This window comes from Hesperophylax consimilis, chromosome 17 (assembly GCF_061612785.1).
Source record: "Hesperophylax consimilis isolate HC1 chromosome 17, BYU_Hcon_1.0, whole genome shotgun sequence".
In the NCBI taxonomy this organism is placed as follows: domain Eukaryota; kingdom Metazoa; phylum Arthropoda; class Insecta; order Trichoptera; family Limnephilidae; genus Hesperophylax; species Hesperophylax consimilis.
The window spans coordinates 8,686,066-8,699,500 of NC_142852.1; the positions used below are offsets into that span (position 1 = coordinate 8,686,066).

General features: G+C 33.8%; 1 long non-coding RNA gene across 1 annotated transcript; it reads right to left on the reverse strand.

Annotated features, from left to right (window-relative positions):
* Positions 1-10,939: 10,939 nt before the first annotated feature.
* Positions 10,940-13,005, reverse strand: LOC149415918 (uncharacterized). Its single transcript, XR_016303486.1, has 2 exons — positions 12,850-13,005; positions 10,940-11,488 (listed from the first exon to the last, which is right to left on the reverse strand). It is a non-coding gene; the product is annotated as an uncharacterized LOC149415918 (long non-coding RNA).
* Positions 13,006-13,435: the final 430 nt, after the last annotated feature.

Below are 13,435 nucleotides of genomic sequence, written 5' to 3' on the forward strand. Positions count from 1 at the left end.
TCATTTCACAAGACTTGCATGTTCGTTACTAGAGCTGAGTCAATCGATCATTTCACAAGACCCACTGGTAAAGTGATGAGATCGAAAGTAACCGATACTTTTACACATGAAAAAATTTCTATTATGGTATTGTACTAACTTGATATTATGGGATGATTTTTTTAAAGACGTCTAGGTCACGATAAACTGAATATATTTGAAAATTTTCTACTACATCACGCTAAGTGGAAACGTTATTTGTGCCTCACACACAACATCTATGCGAGAACCCAAAGCGTTGCTAACTCGGCCATTTTCCGGTCGATAACTAAATAACATCCAAATAGTTGCATTTTTCATTGGGAAAAGAGTGTGAATTGAACCAATATTGTAAAATAGCATTAGCAATGTTTTTTTTTATCTCAATCTTAGGCCGCATTATTAGATTCAGTTGTTAGTTGGATTGAAAAGAAATTTTAAACCAATGGCCCTACTTAATTATATTTGAAATAACTGACTACAATATTTATACACTGCACATTGCATTTCACCTGGAGGTAGTAAAGATTTTACTGAACTGCTATTGTAGTTGGTCATGTCCTAAGGGTTAATAAGTGACAATTCTCGTGATGACTACATGGTTTTATCACCAGAATTACCCCTGACTTCAAAAATATAAATCTGTATAACCCCTTTACTGCTCCTTGTTTCACCACCATGAGAGAACTTATAACATATCTAACTTCTCTTGAATCTGCGTAAAATACACAATGTAATATCTACAACAATATAATGTACACTGCTCTTCCAAACACAAGCGAATGCTTATCTGGAAGAGTACTTATAAATATTGTCATTGTAAATTGTGGTATATGTGGTACATGAGTGGTATATCTATGATCTCTACCAGTCTACGGGAGATTGAAAGCTTTCAAAATGTAAAAATAATGGTTTTTCGTCGACAATAATAATAAGATCATCGAATTAATTAAGTCCTATCAAGGTTGTTTTCTTTTTCAATTAGATATTAAATCATTTGATGATTGGTGCAACAGATTAGAAATTAATGTTGACAAATGCAAAATTATGTCATTTTAACGAACGAAGAAACCAATTATTTTTGATAATAATAATAATAATTGTTTTTTCCAGAATGTGGGGAGGTGAGTGCAATCCCACACATTCCATAAAATTGTAGCAGTCTCGTTAAGTACCTACCGTACCGACAGTCAGCATTCTCAAGTTGCCATCTTGTTTTTGCGAACTACTCTGAAGGACGCTGCGCTGCATTTGGATTTGGTTCTGTCAGTTGTGGCTCGAGTCTCGGTGGCACGGAACGTTCTGAAAGACTTGCCGACTTTGGCGGACCCTGAATATACGTAAAAGGCCCTCTAAAATTGAGATTGATATTTTATACTTCCGTTTCTGAGGGATTACTCTGATAATATATAAATTTGTTCAGAATTATCTAATTCTGAGCTGGCGCCCATTTATTTCTTTATAGCATCATTTATTCTTTCGTAATTTTCAACTGACATGAGTTGCATTTTTAACTATCGAGAATTTCTATCTCGACACGCCTTGAGATATAACCTTTTACAATGAGTCTCTTGCTTCATTTATTAATTTCCTAGAGCTATGTGTTTAGAAATCGCATTTTACATAATAAATGTTATATTTGTTATAAGAGTTTTATTACTCGTGGAAGCATTTAATCTACCCACATGTATCCTCGAGTTCCTTTTATGGAAGTATTAAATACAGGTACGATTAATTGCTACAAAATATAACTACAATGTTATATATAGAGATTCAAGTGTGTACAAATAAAATAAAATATAAAATGTAAGTTTGATGAAGCAAATAAAACATAAGAAAAAGTAAAAGGAAATATATAGAATGGAGAGTGATATCATAAAAAAATTACATTTATTGTAAGCTTATTGGTATATCAGAGCGATAATTATGGGGGCCAATATTTTTCTCCAATTTTTTTCGATGCTCGATCCTGAGGTCTGATGGGATTCAATGATGAGGACGTTTCTGAAGTTGTTGATCCTTCCCCTCGTTCCTGCTACCCTGGTTCTCATTAGGGCTGCAAAGCCGGGAACTCTCCCCTCCATAAACATCGAGGAGGCACTGCAGTACCTTGGAAGTCCAAACATTATGCGGTAATCATTGTTATATTGAATCCGAAGCCTTTCCATGGTTTGCTTTTTGAAGTTGGTCCACAGCTCGCAAGTATACAAGGTATTGCAGAAAGCTGAGAATAGCGTCCCTTTCACCTACGGGCTGCAGAGTCGAAATCTTCTACTAGTTGATGCATTGTCCTCCAATATGGTAGCCTACCCAGCGTTATTTAACCTGTGAGTCAATTCATCTATATATATGTTGAACAGTACTGGGGACCAACAATCTCCTTGTCTGACCCCACTCTTTAAGAAAAAGGGTTCTGAGAAACCATCTTTCCATTTAACGAGGTTTTATTGTTGACGGTGCCATGTGTCGAGAATTCGTACTACTTTCCATGGTAGAGCTCTTTCTTTTAGTTTGGTCCATAATAATGGATGGTAGACTCTGTCGAAGGCCTTACTAAGGTCCAGAAAGCATGCGTAAGTTGTTGTTTTTCTCTTCCTGTAGTATTTCAACGTCCTTTTTACGCCGAATATGGCTGAATCCGTGGAGCATTCTGTTTTAAAACCCATCTGATTGTCTTTCGTTTTCAATTGGGGTCTGACTTGATCTAAAAGAACTCGTTCAAATATTCTGGCGGTGGCGGTGGCGATGGATATCGGTCTGTAATTTTCCTGTAAAGTTATGTCTGTCAGTTTAGATTTTACTATCGGTATTATGATTGTCTTTGGGTAGATAACCACTCTTTATGATATCGGTGAACAATGTTGCCAGTAGTTTTAGAATCGCTACCCCTGTATGTTTGACGTGTTCGGTACTTAAGCCGTCGTGTCCTGCTGATGTTCCGGATTTCATGTTTTTAATGGCGGTTTCCACCATGTTTGCAGTGACTATAGGGTCAATGTCATCATAGGCGTTCAAATGCGTCTCGTTTGAGGAGATGGTCGGCGTGGTAGTCGCGAAATGATTTTTGCTTATCTAATGTTCAGTCTATTAAGGACCTTGGTGTCAGTTTAAGTTACAAGCTGTCTTTTCGTGATCACAATAACAACGCTAACTCGACGTACACGAGCGGAACACCCGTTCACAGTTGATGTTGACTTCCTGAGACCGTTTTGTGTAAGACGGCTCGTATGTGGAACGAGCTACCGGTATCTGTTTTTCCTCCTTCATATAATCCGGGCCTATTCAAGACCCGCATTAAAATAGCCCTTCCTACAGCCCCTGCCTTAACCCGCCTCACAATGTTGCCCAACTGGGTGGCGCCACAGCTCCCCTGACTTTACACTGTACAGACAGCGAGAATACGTCAAGTCTAAAAGTAAGGTAACGGTTTACAGCGCAGTCCATTGTGTGACTTTTCTGCGTGGCGGCCTTGAGTGACGCGTGGTACCGCCGCTCCGATGTGTACGTGTGGCAGAGCATATTGTCTTCTCTAGACGGACTAGATCAATATTCGATGAAAGCGAGGACAAGAAGTTATACGGTTTGTAATTCAATTTTATCCCAATTCAATTTGGGAGGCCGGTATAACCAAAACCCCTGCCGCAGGTCACTTCAAGTGTTTCTTGTTGGGTAAGGTTTTTGTCCTCAATGGACTCTAAAACGGGACCGATTTCGCAGATATTTTCAAAGTTTTTTCTTATTAGTGCCAGGACTGTTTAGTTAAAGAGCAGTTTAAACTTTTCGCATGAAACAGCAGACTTTTCGCACTCTCTGCACCGAAGTGAAATACAGAGTCGAATTTAAAGTCAATATAATCTTGAATGGTAGAAATAGTCGGCAACGTCCGAAGAAAATCAACTCTTATTTCTGCACTAGAATGAGATATGGAGTCAAATTCTCGGCGGTGTATACGTTTGCCAACCGACTCTGAGGCTGAGAGAACTTTTGTCCTCCCAAGCTGGACTGCCTCGATCTATCGCCTTGCGTCGGAGTGGGAGGGATTCATTCATATGTCCATCATTCCTGGACACAATGATCCCTAGATTGCTAGACAGCCCTAATACCTTTTACCTTTCCAGAACTTCCTCTCCTTCCTTTCCTTAAAAAAGACCCTCCACACAGCTCCCCAAAAGATAGAAATTAATTTTCTCAGGGCCTCCTTCATATTTGCACCAAGAGACATTAAAATTCTTAGTAATATTATTTATTTTGAAAGAAACAAACAGCTTTATAAAATATACAATGATAGATATAAATATACAAGTTAACTGAAGTCAAGCCACAGAAGTTTCTTATGTTAAAGTTCATTAGAAATGAAGTTTTAGGATCTTAAAATTAATTTGGTGTTAAAGGAAGGGGAGAGGAAGAGGAAAATAGGAAGAGGATAGGAGATGCTCCCGATACATTTCATACTGTCATATTAATAATCGATCGTACGCATTACTTCATATCGATATTTCTTTAGGTTATTACCTAAAATGTCAATTCTGTAAAATTTTGTATTATATTGTGCACATATACGAGGAATTGGGGAATTTTTTCGATTGTTTGTTTTACACGAGGGTAAATAAAATAAATCAGATTGTCGGGTTGATCTAGACGGAATATGAAAATTTATTAAATTGGTAAGTTCTGGTGAGTCCAGACCATTATTTAGGAATTTAAATAATAAGATTTGATCAAAAATTAGACGTCGTGTTTGGAGGGAGTAAAAATTATGAAATTTAATGGATTCGGTATAATTTGAGAAGTGTAAGTTTAATTTATAATTTATGAGTTTAAAATCTTTTTTTTTTAATTTTTTCTTTTCTTTCGATATGATTTATTTATTTTTATTTATTTATTTATTTATTATTATTACATTTATTACATACAAGATATACAAATATAAAAGGAAGCTTTGACTGTCCAACTAGGAAGTTTCCCGTTTTAGGACAGTCAAATTGGCAGGTTGCGTGTACATAATTCCAGGTAGGTACATGTAAAATATAAAATAAAATTAAAATATAACATATAAATGTAAGAAAGAAAAATAGAAAGAAAATATTTTTTAGGAAAATACAATTTAGCAGTAATGAACAATAAAATCCAGATAGGTACATGTAAAATATAAAATAAAAATATAATATATCAATGTAAGAAAGAAAAATAAAAAAAATATTTTTTAGGTAAATACAAAATACAAAATCGAGGAAATCAACTCAGACTACGTTTTTTAATAATTTTTCGGAATCTGTCCTACCTAAGTCTAATAACCATTTAGTAATTTTAGTACCGAAGGCTGATAATTCACATAGTTTAAATTGAGAGGGGATTTTGTTGTATATTTTTGGTCCCAGGTATGAGAAAACTTTTTGATAAGCCGCAGTATTGCTAGTTGGAATAGAAAGGTCGTTTCTGCTCTTACTTCTGGTGTGATGATTATGATCGACTGTTATCGTTTTGTTTTTATTTTTGTGGACGCAGATTGTTATTTTTTTTATGTAACACTGTCGAACATCAAGCACATTAAACTCCTTGAAGATAGCGTCGCTCGAGTATCTGAAGGGTTTCTTCATAATGACGCGTAGAATGGATTTCTGTGCCTTCAGTAGCGGGTATAATATTGTTAATCCTGTTCCACCCCATCCAATGCAACCGTAGGTTATGACGGAGTTACAGAGCCCGCAGTATATTTTTTTAATGTCTTGAGTTTTTATAATTTCCCGCAATGCTATAAATATATAAATAAGCTTGCGCACTTTATTAGCTGTGTTTTCAATTTGTTGTTTCCATTTAAGATGGTTATTCACTATTATACCTAAATATTTAATAGATTTAACACATTCAAGGGTTTCGCATTTACAAGTATGGTTATTATTTCCAAGGCTACACTTAATATTATGTATTGTGAGGTGATGAGGTGTTTTGGGTTGACCTGCAAGGGTAGCGCTAAATGTGAGATATTTTGTTTTTTGTATGTTTAGTGTAAGCAAATTACTGTCTAGCCACTGTTTTACTCTGTTTATACCTGTGTTCGCAAGGTGGTGTGTTTCTATCCAATCATCACCTTCAAACAAAATAACTGTATCGTCAGCGAACGTGATAATTTTGCCACCAATGTGTTGGTTACAAAGTTCGTTTATGTATATAATAAAGAGAAGGGGCCCAAGTGTACTTCCTTGTGGTACCCCAAAAGTGTATTTTAGTGAAGTGCTAATAGCCTCGTTAATTCTGGTTTGTTGAAATCTATTAGATATATAACTTTCTATCCATTGAAAAGCTTTTCCCTTTATTCCTATATTTCTAAGTCTCTGTAAAAGAATTTTATGAGATATAGTGTCAAATGCCTTGGCCAGGTCCAGGAAAAGGGCAATAGTTTTCTTGCCATGGTTCATATTCCCTGCAATAGTTTCAGTGAGACATGCGATGGCATCATCCGTTCCCTTACCCGACTGAAAGCCGTATTGGTTAGGACTTAGAATGTTATGTTTCTCCACATATTCGTTTAACCTAGTTTTGAAAAGCTTTTCAATGACTTTGGATATCGCGCTTAATAGTGATATTGGCCTATAGTTTTCTACAAGAGATTTAGGTCCACTTTTGTGAATTGGGACAATTATTGATTTTTTGAAGTGATCAGGAAATATTCCTGATGCAAAACTTAAGTTGTAAATATATGATAGCGGAGCAGAAATCTGATTTTTAATTTTTTTTAGTATTTGTGTATTTAGACTATCTGGACCCTTTGCATGTGTAGTATTAAGGCCGTTGATTATTTTTAAGACCTCTTCTACAGTAGTTGGTTTAATATTAAATGAAAAAGATTGTTCCTTTGTTTCAATTGTCGATGCTAAAGAGTCTTCCGTTTTCTGGGTTTCTAATAAAAAATTTTTTGCTAGATTTGATCCAACAGATGCAAAATATTGATTAATATGACATGCAATTGATTGATTGTCAGTTATAATCAAATTTCCGGTATTTAATTCAGTTACAGATGCATTGGTATTTCTTTTACTTTTAGTTATGTCTCTGACAACATTCCACATGTTTTTGCTGGAATTATCCTTATCAAGTAAGAATTTATAATAACGCTCTTTACATTTGCGAATAACGGTTTTGCAAATATTACGGTAACGGTAATAGTTTTGCTGTTTAGTATCGTTCAATGGGTCTCGTTTAGCTATTTTATGAAGGTGATTTCTTTTGTGTATAGATTTAACAATGCCGTTGGTAATCCATGGTGTGAGATGTATTTTACTATATGGAATGCGTTTAGTTATTGTGTGTTTTGTTATGAATGTATTGATTTCATTAATAAAATAGTTTAGAGCATTGTTAACTTCAGTCTCTTTATAAACATATTCCCAATTTTTATTATTAAGATCATTTAATAAAGCCTCATAATCGATAATCTGTTTGTGATTAATTTTATGTTTTTTGGGTGTTGAGTTTGGGATACTGATTGCAGTGGTGTAATGATCAGTGATTGTATTATGTATTACAAATGCATTTGAATTTGTTATATTTCTGGTATATATATGATCCAAACATGAGCTAGAGCTACCTTGTACCCTAGTTGGAGAATTAATATTGGAAATAAAGTTACTTTCAGCCATAGCACATAAGTAGTCGTCGGACTGCCTATGCAATACTTCTCCTATAGTATTTATATTCATGTCCCCGATCAGTACATATTGTGCATAATCCTTAGTTTTTTTTAACTCACCAATAAGATTTTCCAGGAAATCTTGGATGTCATTGAACGATGGTGATCGGTAGATAGCTAGGATACCTAAATTTTCATTAATGTTGATTTTTAAACAATTACACTGATTTATGTTTATTTCTTGTACTGAGGAATTTAATGTGTTGTCAATATATACTACTACTCCGCTATTTTGGTTAATATGCGATGTTGTATGGTATTCGTTATAGCCTGAAATTTGTTTGGCTATGTATGAATCATTTAACCTGCATTCAGTGAGAATTAGTACATGGAACTTTACCACAGCTTTTATTTTTTCCAAAAATATAAGAAAATCATCCAAGTTTCCCATCGTTCTAATATTTTGATGAACAATATTAATCCTATTAGATTCCCAATTAAATTGCATAATTTTGTTAATGTTTTCAAAAATTATTTCAGTATTTGGCACTAAGATACTATCGATTTCATGTTGAAGATCGTTTATTACAATTAGAATTCAAAAATTAATTGTTGTTTTCTGGGTAAAGTTATAAAACAGTATTTTATTATCATATAAATACTTGTAGTACGAAATATGTAGCGACAAAACGGTAAACAAAATGATGTAATTAGGAAAATTAAAATATATATGAGTAAGAAATAATATCTGAAATAAAATCCAGGAAATAAATAACGTATGTAGTTGGTGTGTGGCATTTTCTCTTTCAAAAGACAGTAAAAAGTAGTATAAGTATGAAAAATAAGTAATATCTGGGTTATATAAAATATGTTGATTAGAGTTCTCTTTTGCCGAATTATTAGTAATATTACTAATAAATCAAATAATAATCTTATAGTAAGTGTAGTTACCATTCTAGAGAGAATAAAGATTAAAATTAAAGTTAAAATTAAAATTAGGATTAAAAGTGTTCCAGTACAAATTGGAGTTATGCAAAAACCTAGGTGTTCATATAATATAGTGCTGTTATGTAATAGAGTATGAAATGGCGATATAAAGCGGTAGTCAGTAGTTTTATCACGATAATCAGAATAAAGAGCAGGTAGTCAGAGCTTCGGTATAGCTTGTTCTGAGTCTATTAATATAGGTCGAGAAGAGTCATCTTTTTTCATGTAGATTAGACCTGCTTTCGTCCAGACGTACCTATATTTACATTCCGTCGCACGTTGGCGAGCTAGATACCAAAGCCGTTTGCCTTTAGACGTGAGGAGTTCTGAGACGTATATGGGTGTAATTGGGCCAGACAATCCGATTGTTCCCGTGTTTAGTTTGTCCCCAATATTTTCGCAAGACCTATTATATTTTTTTATAGCATTAAGGAGTTCCTCTTTTAACGGTATTGAATTAAAGTTAATTACCACTGACCTAGGTTTAACTGTTGGAGGAATATTTTTGTTTCTTTGTGATACTCTCTATATATATTATAAATATCATTTGTATTTAGTTGGCAGTCTACTATTTTACTGGTGTTGAATATAATGTCTTTTAAGGTTTGTGATGTTTCCTCTTTGAATTCTGGAAGCCCTCGAAGTTCCAAACAAGTATTGTTGATTCGTCTGTTCCTGTTTTCTTGGTCAATCTCGATCGCTATTATTCTTTTTTCTAGGTCTTCATTTCGTTCTGTCAAGAGACAAATTTTTATTTCATTTTCTTTATTTTTTTCGCTTTTTTTTTCTAAGACCTCAAGTCTTGAATTTAAGGCTGAGTTTACTTGTTCATGTAGTTTTTCCAAATTATTTATTCGATATTTTAAATCTTCTTGCTGTTGAGATATGTTTTGAATGGTTTTTAATATTTCATTATTTTGGAGCAGGATTGCATCGTATTTTTTTCCAACAGATTCATTAACTGAGTCTTTGAAATTTGCGAATTCAGTTAAAAATAGATCGATTGTCAGATTACTAGTGCCATCTGTGGTTGTTGGTGGTAAGTTCACACTAGCGCCACTGTAAAATCTTAGTTCCTCGCCGTGAGGTCTCTGCGATATCGGCACAAATGAAGTGGTAATTATCGTCGCAGATACAACATGAGATGAAGTCTGACGGGGTGTCAATGTTTTTTTTACAGATGGAGCATAGTGTATTCATTTTAAAGGTAGTTTTTCAAAGTTTCACACAAAAAGAAAAAAACGACACAATGCTTGTTTCTTGTATGAGAGATGGCAGAGCCTTTGTGACGCTAAAAACGCCTTTGGGATAGGTTATTTGTGTTTATATAATGATCGAGTCACTTTTGCACTGAATTGTATTTTGTGGTACAAACACCAGAATAATGACGAGTATTCCGCCTTAGCGAGATAATTTGTGGGATAAAAAATTCACTGTCCCAACGCGCACTATCCTGATTAGACGAGTAACCACTTTTTTAGTTTGATTTTCTAGTATTATGATTGTTAAAGCTAGGTAAATTGAAGCAGCTGTCAAAATACGTCAACACTGGTAGACAATATGGCGGAATCGTAATTAGATTCTTTCTTAAATTTATTTATTTTATTTATTTATTTAACGCCCAGAGGGCTTTTACATGGTTGGTAGTATACATAATTTTAATTTGACAGATACAATGGGTATTTTATTTTTTAGCCTCAATTTTATCAAAAAAAAAATTTCTGTTTTACTATATAAATCTCACATATCAAATATTTGTGTTCTACAAAATAATATAAATGAATCAATTTCTTTATTTTTTCCCAAATCACGAAATCTATTTTATTTTCAAACTTCAGGCCACCTTGAAGCTAAGAAATTACATATATAAATATTATTAAAATAAATTAATGCGGACTCATCACATAATTTTGGAACTTAATGTTTTTCGTTTTCCCTTCTAATTAAATTTCTTCTGGTGATATACCAATTTTACTTCATACATCAACGATATTTGAAGTTGGGTTTTTTCTAAAGGAAAATTGTATTTTTTGTGTCTCATGTGTGCGTTTGTGATGCAGGTTTTCATTTTTTCTCAGAAATTCACTTGATGTATGGCCATTAATTACTTAGTAGAATAAGATATTTAATTCGTCCAATGTTCACTTGACTTTTTCATATCTTCTTTTCGTCAGTATAATTCTCATAGCTCTCTTTTGTAGTATTGTAATAGCTATAGTAGTATAATTATCAAGATTTTCATTTGTTTAGACTATTAAATAAAGGTTTTTTATCTTGATGAAATCACTTAAAATGAAACAATCATAATTCTGTTACAAATTTTAATAAAGAGTCAAATCATATCATAACACTGTAAAAAATGAGAAAAAAACACAAAAACAAGTTGTAACAAATTCAACATCCGAGGAAAATGTTGAATTTAATTAACATCCTTCTATGGCGAGATCTCCTTATTTTGAAAGATATTTTTGTACAGTTTGACTAATTTGGTATTAGATATAATTAAGTATAACTACAATCTAGTAGATGTTGTACAAACTGAAGTATGCGATTGTCCTTTGTGTAGAGATTGGGTAACAGTTTTGGAACTCAACCCATCGACATAAAATCGTAGTTATTCAAATAATGCTGCTCATCGCCCACCTCATTGAAACATGGGATGGAATAAACTGGTTTGTGTGTTATATTGGTATTGTTGATGGTGGGCAATCCTTAGTAGTCCATCTAGTTATCTTAGTACCGGTTGTATCTGTTATACCTAGATGGCCTGTTGCCACGGTAACCTTTGTAACCGTTGTAACCTTTGTAACCATTGTAATCGTTATCGTCTAATTTGATATCTTCTGCAGAAGCGAACTGAAATTATAAAAAAAACATAAATTAATATATTTGACACTTTTACACATGTGTTATAATTTGACCACCTCACTCAATTTACTGTCACTAGCCAGGCAATTCGTTTAAGGCCCCGTAGTAAGCGTTCAAAGATGGTTTGAAAGAGACATATGTTAATACGAATGTTAGAGGTAGCGCGCTAATATTAAAACACGATAATAATTAAGCAAAAATTATGAAAATATTTAGAAAAAACACGAATCGTTTGAAATTGAGTAAAAATCTCTAGACAAATGTTTTAATTGCATTTAAAGATACACAGAAAAAAAATTCATGTTGTAAATATGTTTTCAATAATTTTCGTAGCTTAATTTTTTTCAATCGAGGGAATTTCAGATAATTTATATAACGTTTCGGCATAAGAAATGTATAGAAATAATCTTAACAAATAACATATATTTTTTATGGAACTTAAAAATATAAAGAGGTAATGAGAAACTTTTTCTAAACCGGTAGAAATTGAGAATGCGGGGTCTTAAAGACGAACTTTCTGATCTTTCACAGAAGTCTGTCTGTTCTAGTTCTGTCCCACAATGGAAAGTTGTGCGCTCTTCGGTGGTCAATGTGCGAATTGTGTCATAGTTTATACAAAGTATTCTCTAACCCCCCTGGTGTCGAAACCAGCTCGTCCAAATGATGCCAGGATTTTGTGTTAGGGCAAATCTATTAATATTAACATTTTTTACAGGCTGCTCAACTCTCTTCATGACTAATATTGAAAAATGCTTAAAGGAAACATTAACATTTATCGTTAGAAAAATAATCTTTACCCATTAAAACGGCGATCATCGTGAACACGAAACAAAATGACTGATGAAACAGGACTTCGCTACACTCATGCAAATATATTTCTGAGACACAAAAGGATACGTTAGAAAAAATATATATAAAAACTCTGATACACTAAAAGATTAGCGAAATCATAAATAATGCTCATGGAAAAAAGTCGTTTCTTGACTGTGTCTATTAAAATTCAGAAAAGTCCAGTTTAATATACACATGTTGACTGACAGTGGAAAAATACCACTCTCTTGTTCGAACTGTAACTATTGATGATCACAAAAGTCTAATTTAAATTCTCACATACGGACTCAAGACGGAGAAAAACCATTCTCGTGTCCGTGATTTGCCATTTGCGAGTAACTTAACATCAAAATTCATTCTCCAGTTGATATATATATGAACAAAAAATGTATTATTAAGTCTGTGCGGCCCTTGGATAATTGTAGGCCATCAATGCGGTCCGCGGTACAATTTACATTGACCAGGCCTGCGTAAAAACGAAATAATATAAAGTTAGATAAATAAGTATTTTTTCTTACCATTGCTGCTCCAAAGAGCACAAAGACTACGAGGAAGAGGTTGATGAACTGCATCTTGATTGCTTTATCGAAGTGATAGAACTGATGCAGGTTTGCTGTCTGCAGACCTTTTATAGTCCCCCTTTGTTCTCCCCACCTGTGTCTGTTGTCATTGACTTTTCAAATGATTTATTAAAAAATAATAAAATCATCAGTTATTTTCCACCAGTTGCATCAATAAATATGGTACCCAACAGTTGGAATGCACCTAGGAACATTTTATTTAATCAAACTAGCATTTAATTTATTTTGTTCAGTATAAAACATTGTCAAACATACTCATTGTTCCCAAGCTGGAGTTAGTGAGGGAATGTTGTGAGACTGAAGATTGGTGAGAGAGGAAGGAGATGGAGAAGGTGAAGGTGGGGGAGTACCTGGCTTTTCAGATCTGGTCGCCAAACCCGGCCAAATCCATATCAAGCAACGTTTCAATTCTGGATGATGGGTTTACACCAGGGGATACTTAGAGTATCTTCCACTCGGGAACGTGCCGCAAATATACTATATATTATTTTTAATTAATAATTTGTGAAATAAGACAAAGAAA